The following is a 7,714-nucleotide window of genomic DNA, read 5'->3' as shown; positions in this document are numbered from 1 at the left end:
TTTATGTAGGACTGATGTATGTTTAATGTATGTATGTTTGTAAATGCTGCTGGATGCCTGAATTTCCCTCGGGATAAATAAAGTATCTACTACTACTACTAAATATTCCCATTCTACTCTATGGAACGCTTTTTCAGCGTCCAGTGAGTGAACGACAAGTTAGAATAGTAGTTTGAAAATGTGGTAAAGATTTCTACTGGGTCGGTTGTAACTTCGCCAGTATGAGACTCCAATCGAGGAACCAGCGTGGATGCACTTGCTGTTCTCACTTGATAGGCAAGTAATTTGCCAGCTTAATTAATTTTTCTAAGAAAATTGGAATTTGAGTCGAGCTATTGATTTCCATTAGGGAAATCAATATCTATAGTTATAGGGGCATGGTCGGAAATAACAATGCTATGATACTCACGAGAGCTTATATAATGAAGTAGTTTTTTGTCAACTAAAAAAAAGTCAATCCTAGAGTAAGTGTGGTGGACATGTGAAAAGAAAGAGAAAAAACTTTACTCGTGGGGAATTTGGTTCTCCAGGGATCCAGTATGCCCAGTTGAGCAGAGTGATAATTAAACATAATTAGAAGATGATCTGTCTAATTCCGCATTTTGAACCAAGTTGAAATCACCGGCGATTATAATTTGGTGGTCATTCAGATAAGTTAGAGTTGAAAACAATTTGGTGATACATTTTTCGTCGCCCCAGGTTGGAGCATAGACAGAGGCTAGCACAACTGGTTTGTTCAGCAGATGTCCTGTTACAATAACATATCGGCCGTTGGGGTCGGATATAGTAATATTTTGTTCAAATGAGACGCCTTTGTTAATAATAATCGCTGCCCCTCTGGCCCTCTCCGAGAAACTTGAGTGAAATACATGATCCATCCATGGTCTTTTAATGCATAGGATATCAGAAGGATGGAGATGTGTCTCTTGTAGAAAGCATAACTCACCCCTTAGTTGTTGTAAATGTGAGAGTACTTTGTTGGCTTTTGTTGCGTTATTCATCCCTTTGACGTTCCAGGAAATAAATCGTACCTTTCTACCACTCAACGACATGGTCCTTAACTTTTGGTATCATTCTGTAAAAATATGAGCAGATAAATGGAGGAAGACAAGACCAGCTGCGAGGAACAAGCAATGCAAATGAAGGAAAAATTAAAAAAAATTAAAAACAGAAAAAAACAGAAAAAAAGGAAAGGGGAGAAGGGAAAAAATAAACAGACAAAAAAAAATAAGGATGCAGTCATACAAACACTTGAGGACTTTTAACAGGGCAGTTTCTGTGCTATGGAGGGGGCGAAAACCAGATTGAAGGGGCTCAAAGAGTTTATTGGCGTGGAGATGGGATTGTAATTGAGTGGCAACAATGCGTTCCAGAGTTTTAGAAAGGAAGGGGAGGTTGGAGAATGGGCGATAATTATGGAGGGAGGAAAGATCGAGACCAGGTTTCTTTAAAATAGGGGTGACAGCGGCAGTTTTGAAGGCAGAGGGGACAGTTCTGTGGGACAGTGAGGAGTTGAATAGGTTAGTGAGGTAGGGGCAGAGGACGGGGAGGCAGGACTTTAGCAGGGGAGTGGGGAGGGGGTCAAGGGAGCAGGTAGTTGATTTGGAAGAGCTGATGAGTTTGGCGATTTCGGGGGGGTAATCAGGTCAAACTGGGAGAGGCGGCAGTGGGGAGGAGGGGTCAGGGGGTCAGGGGAGATGGGGAGGAGAGGGTCCATGGTATGTGCTTGAGTAGATGCAGGGGGTGTTATGGGGGATAATGATTGATTTATTAGGTTGATTCTATCAGAGAAAAACCGGAGGAATGAGTTGCAGAGATCAGGGGTAGAGGTAGGAAGGGAGTTGGTGCGGGCCTGTCGGAGGTTGGTCACTGTGGAGAAGAGGGTTCTGGGGTTTTGGCAGGGGTCCGTGAAGATGGTGGAGAGGTAGGCAGATTTGGCAGCGATGAGGGCATCTTTGTAGGCAGTAATGTGGGTTTTGTATGCTTCGTGGTGGACTGTGAGTGGTGATTTTTTGTAAGTCGTTCAAGTTGGCGGCCAGTTCGTTTCATGACACGGAGTGCGGGTGTGAACCAGGGTGAGGAGGTGTTGAAGGAGACTGTTTTTGTTTTGAGGGGTGCCAGGGTGTTAAGGGAAGTAGACAGGATGGAGTTTAGGTGGTTTGTGAGATCGTCAGGGGAGATGAGGGTTGAGTCCAGGGGGAGGTTGGTGGAGAGCAGGTCAGCGAGATGGTGAGGGTCGATGGATTTGAGGTTGCGGAAGGTGATTTCTCTGGAGAGGCGGGGTCGGGGGGTGGGAGAGGGGATGGTGAACCGTATGAGTTTATGGTCAGAGAGGGGAAAGAGGCATGAGTGGAGGTCGAGCACCGGTGTGTTAATGGTGCAGACGAGGTTGAGGATGTGTCCTTTGTCGTGGGTGGGGAAGGTGACATGCTGGGTGAGTGCTAAATTTTCCAGGAGAGTGGTGAATTCAATGGAGAGTTTGCAGGTGGGGGAGTCCATGTGGATGTTTAGGTCACCGAGTAGCAGCAGACGTGGGGAGAGGGATGAGGCTAGTGTGAGGAACTCGGTGAAGTCAGAGAGGAAGGAGGGGTTTGGTTTAGGTGGCCGGTAGATGAGGACAACTGTCGTGGAGGATAGGGCTTTGAAGGCAAGGAATTCAAAGGATGTTACTGAGGGGAGGGTGAGTTCTGAGATTCTGATTGAAAATAACGGCGAGTCCACCTCCGCGGTGGGAGGGGCGGGGTTGGAGATGTAGCTAAAACCAGGGGGGATGCTTGGTTGTGGATGTAGCGTGGTCGGCGTAGGAGTCCGAGGTGTTTAATCAATGAGATGCAGGATGGGATGGTGAGGTTGAAGAGGTCAAACAGCTGTGGAGTTGAGTATTTGAGCATGGTGCCGCGAGGGAAATCCGGAGGGACAGAGAGTTCCGTGTTATCGATTAGCCGTGGACTTGGCGAGTAGAGGAGGAAGGCTGTTGCCAGGATTGTCCACGGAATGACAGGAGAAGATGTGCAGCCACTGGAGATGTGGGAAGAACCATGCGGAGTGAGAGGGACGGGGGCAACCAGGTGAGCCGCTGTAGCAGCTAGCATGAGCCACCACTCGATGACTGAACGAGGGCGACCTGCTAGCAGCTAGCCGCGAGATTGTTGTCCGGCCAGGGAGTCCGAGCGACTACGGGGAGCAGCTGAGAGACTGTCCATGAGTGAAGCCTTCGGTATCAGCCAGCCGATACCCAGAGGTTGAGACGGCCGGTGTACGGGGGCAGCGGCAGCAGGAGACGGCAGCAGGAGACGGAGAAGCGGCAGCAGGAGACGGAGAAGCGGCAAACAGAAAGCGCCAGCGTCCTCTCACGTGAAAAGAAGCTTTTCAGAGCAGCGTTACAGTATACATGGGTATCACTCTGGATACAAACCTTCCGGGCTCGTCCCATTGATAGTCCGCCCGTGCTCCCTTCCCTAAGAAATGTTAACATATCCCTGAGTGGAGAGGCAGCTTTAGTAATAGTTAGCAGTTGCAGAGCAAAAAATAAATAAATAAAAATTACAAAAATACTATTTGAAACCACTAAAGAACAGCTGTGATTGGAAATACAACAATAAAACTAAGAAAACATATACTGCTTACATCTTAGCTTATTAACTGGCACACATCATTCGGATAGCTCCAACTAGGCAGACTGGTTCTATTGTAAATTAGATTTAAATAAGTCCACTAGGCACCTTAGAGGAGTGTCAGAATTGCATTTACGTGGCATATTTGGCAATGTATTTTCTGGCTTCATCCACCGAAGAGAGTCAAATTTTGTCCCCGTTAGCTGCCGTTATCAGCAGCCTGGTTGGGTATAGGAGGACAGGTCTGAGCTCAAGATTGTAGAGAACCTCTCTGTAAACGGCCCACTGCTCCATGATTTCGAGGGGGTAGTCTTCATAGAAAGTGATGGGTTTTCCTTGGAATTGAAGCTCGGCTCTCCTCTTACGTGGCTCACTAATCACTTTTTCCTTGGCTTCACCTCCAATCAGCATTGATGTGAATGTCACACCCGGGTGAACACGCTAATTTGCGTGATGACGTCCGCACGTCATAGAATCGCGCCGGCGCCTGAGTAAACAAATAGTCGCGGCGGCAACAAACATTTTTATTTTTGTGTTCAACGAGCAACAGTGGCCCTTTAACATTCTGCAAGATGCAACACTGGCAAGATAGCGAGGTGAGAGAGCTTCTTCTGATCCGTGGTGAAGAGGAAATAAGGAGACAGGTCAGTTAAGCTATTAAGCGATAGTACCTCAATTGTACTGAAGTGCAGTAAAGTAAATGTACTTTTCTTTATCTCTGTTTCTGTTCTGAATCTATATGCAAACTGTTAAATTCAAAAGGCTCAGACCTAGTTGTGTTGTCACATTTTATTAGTACAGCAAAACAGAACTTTCAGCATAAATCCTTACACAGAGTTCAATGTCATTCCTCTTCATTAAGCATCTCCAGCGTCCTTTCAGTCGTCCAAAGGTGTTCTCGACGGCCATCCTGGCTGAGCTTAGGGTGAAGTGGGCTTGTTCTTGTGAAAGTTGAAGATGCGTGTGAATCCTTTCGTCAACCATGCTTCAGTGGGTAGGCAGCATCTGCAACGATGTGAACAGGAATCCCCACCCCATCCAGCATCTTTGATTTCTATAAGGGAAAAACATCACAAACACAGACAGTTAGGTAACAGTTTATAGTTTGAAGAGCATCCACCTTGTCCAATACAGTCAACAGAAAATATGCATTTACCTCTCTGGGGAAAAGGTAGCCATTTTGGCGCTCCTCTGCTGTAATGAAAAGGTCTGAATTAGAAAGCACCCTGGCATCATGTGTACGTCCAGGCCAGCCTATGTAGACATCTTTGAAACTAAACAGAAAATAATAGGTTAGACAAGTGCCAAAAAAAGAAGAGAAAACAAGACAAGCTCAAAACCTGGTGTATGGCTCGACCGTTAATGCTCAATGTACAAAACTGACCTATTTGTCAGAGCTAGGGTCTGTATTGTCAATTCTTCAAAATAAAATTGCCATCTGTTTTTTACCTGCAGATGTTCGTGCCGAACCAATCATGTGGCTGGAATAGAGTTACAGCCACGTCAAGTTAGGTTGACGCACACAGCACAGAGCGAAGAAGCAGCGAGCAGCCCTGTCTATGTTTGGGCTTCTGCAGCTCATCAGTCCGTCAGGAGTGAGAGCGAGATGAAAGAGAAACGACGACAGGAAATGTTAACTCGAGCGAATGCGCGACCGAAGAAGATGTCCGGACGGACATGAGGCTCAAAAGTCAAGGACATTGTCTAAAAAAAGCATCCGAGGAATATTAAAAGTTCAACAAGAAGCGGAGTAGTACCGTGCGCTGCAAACTGTCGAAAACATTTGTAGCAGTTTTTATACAACTGGATTCTACAGCAGCAGTTGTATAATGTCCTACAGTACATTTATCATGTTCAACTGCTCACAGAAAATAAATAATATTTAAACCAAAATTAACTTTGGTTTAAATATCATATCTTTACATCTCACAACATTTAAACTTGACAGAAAAAGTGAATTGACCGATCAATATGAAATATGAAAAAAATTATCGAGGTAAGCTTTTTTTCCATATCGCCCAGGCCTCAGCTACAGATCTTACTTATTTGACATTAATATGTATCAATTTACTGAGTAAATGGTGGACCAAATAAAATCAAAACATTGCAACTGATTGTTGAGAATTTGAAATATTCCAATATCTAAAAATACATATATTAAAATAGATAAGAATATTATTTTAGTGGTATTATAGTATAGTTAGCATGTAGGTTGAACATGAATCCATGAATGCAGTGATAGCCTAACCTGTTCTGAAGAGTCTCTCTGATATTTTGGCATCAGTCCTTCTGCTGGGCCTCTTAGAAGCTCTGCATCTGAGCTCTGGAAAGAAGCAAAACCATACCATCTGAAATGCCTTATTGCAAATGAGGCTGATGGTCATCCCTTGTGTTGCCTCTGCCACGAGCCTGCTGTTAGGTTGGTTCTCATTCATATTTAACTTTATTACCCAGATCAGGCTTCCTGAACATTCATACTTCTTACTGTGAGGTGACAGTGCTAAAAACTGAGCCACTATTCAATCTTTTATATAAAATCAAACCTAGTATCTAACTTAATTCAGAATAGCTTAAGTTTATTGTATACTACTTTTTGTGAGTTATTCACCTGAAATAATTTTTTAAATATTAGAATCATTTTGTATTTCCTCGCTAGGTCCAGAGTTTCTTCCTGAGGAGTGGTCCTGTGGGCACTGAGAAGTACAGTACTGCATCACAAAAAGCAGCCACTCCACAACAGGGAATGGGAGATCCATGTTTTTTTTGGAAGCCATTCCTCCAACCACATACGTCATTAGAGAGGAGGGTGGATATTCCCCCCTTGAGCAGGGTCAGTTCTCGCTGAAGCCCTATTTTTGCTGTTTATATGTTTCTGCAGACAGTTACAGTACAGTTACTCAATGCAAATGAGTGTTTTTCTTCTTTTGCCAGCTTGCATTTTAACAACTGTTAAGGTGCCAAACTGCTCCTGTAAAGACACAAACTTCACTGTGTTACCAGGCAAACCAGTTATTTTAATTAACATCATAGGTAAGAACAATTCACTATTCAGATTGTTTTAGTAGATTTCATGTTTTTGTGTCAAAACCCATGCTATAGGACATGGTATTGAAATTTACCAAAACAAAGACAGACATTACATTTTTGTCCTACACATGAAAAAAATTGTTAGCTGCTAAGCAGCAGCAAAACACTGTTATTTCTTTGTTCCAAGGGCATTATGACTTGCATCAGCCAGTATATGTATGTCAAACGTGCCAGCAGCAGTGGACCCCTGACTTAAACAACCTCCTTGGGAGCAGATATTGCCCGGCATCTGTCAACACCTCCACACTTTATTCAGTGGACTTCTAGAGCTCCTTCCAGGAACGTAAGGTCATCTCCCCGGGATTCTCCAGACAAATACTACAATATTTCATTCTATATATCTTCCAGTCTGGACATATCAACCATGATACACTGCAGCGCAGCTTCTTAGAGTTTTCTTCCACTTCATTTGAGGTGGACCAGCTCTGCAGTGAGGCTCCTTTCACCTGCCCAGCCTGCACGCCAGAAATGTTGGCTGTTTCAGCAGATGGAAACGGAGAGCTATATTGCGTTCACCAGAACATGAGGTGCTCTTTGTTTCAGTCTTGTTATTGATTTATTTACGAATATATTTATGAGATGGATTCGCATCTGGATGGTGTTGGCAGCACTGTGAGAATCGCTTTCTTTGATTTCTCCAGAGCTTTCAACACCATCCAGCCACTGCTACTGGGTGACAAGCTGTGGTTGATGGGTGTCGACCCGTCCACTGTCTCCTGGATCACTAACTACCTGACAGGCAGGCCACAGTTTGTACGACTGGGCAGTGTTCTGTCTGACATGGTGGTGAGTGGTACAGGAGCTCCACAGGGGACTGTGCTGTCTCCTTTCCTGTTCACCATATACACCACTGACTTTAAGTACAACTCTGAGTTGTGCCACTTGCAGAAGTTTTCTGATGACTGCAGTGGTTGGGTGTATAAGTGATGGACAGGAGGGAGGGTACAGATCACTGGTGGACAGGTTTGAGGAGTGGGAGGGAGCAAATCACCTGCTGCTGAATGTGGACAAGA

The sequence above is a fragment of the Scophthalmus maximus genome, chromosome 17 (genome assembly GCF_022379125.1).
Source record: "Scophthalmus maximus strain ysfricsl-2021 chromosome 17, ASM2237912v1, whole genome shotgun sequence".
Lineage (NCBI taxonomy): Eukaryota > Metazoa > Chordata > Actinopteri > Pleuronectiformes > Scophthalmidae > Scophthalmus > Scophthalmus maximus.
The sequence above is the reverse complement of the archived record's forward strand: the minus strand, read 5'-3'. Positions refer to the sequence as shown.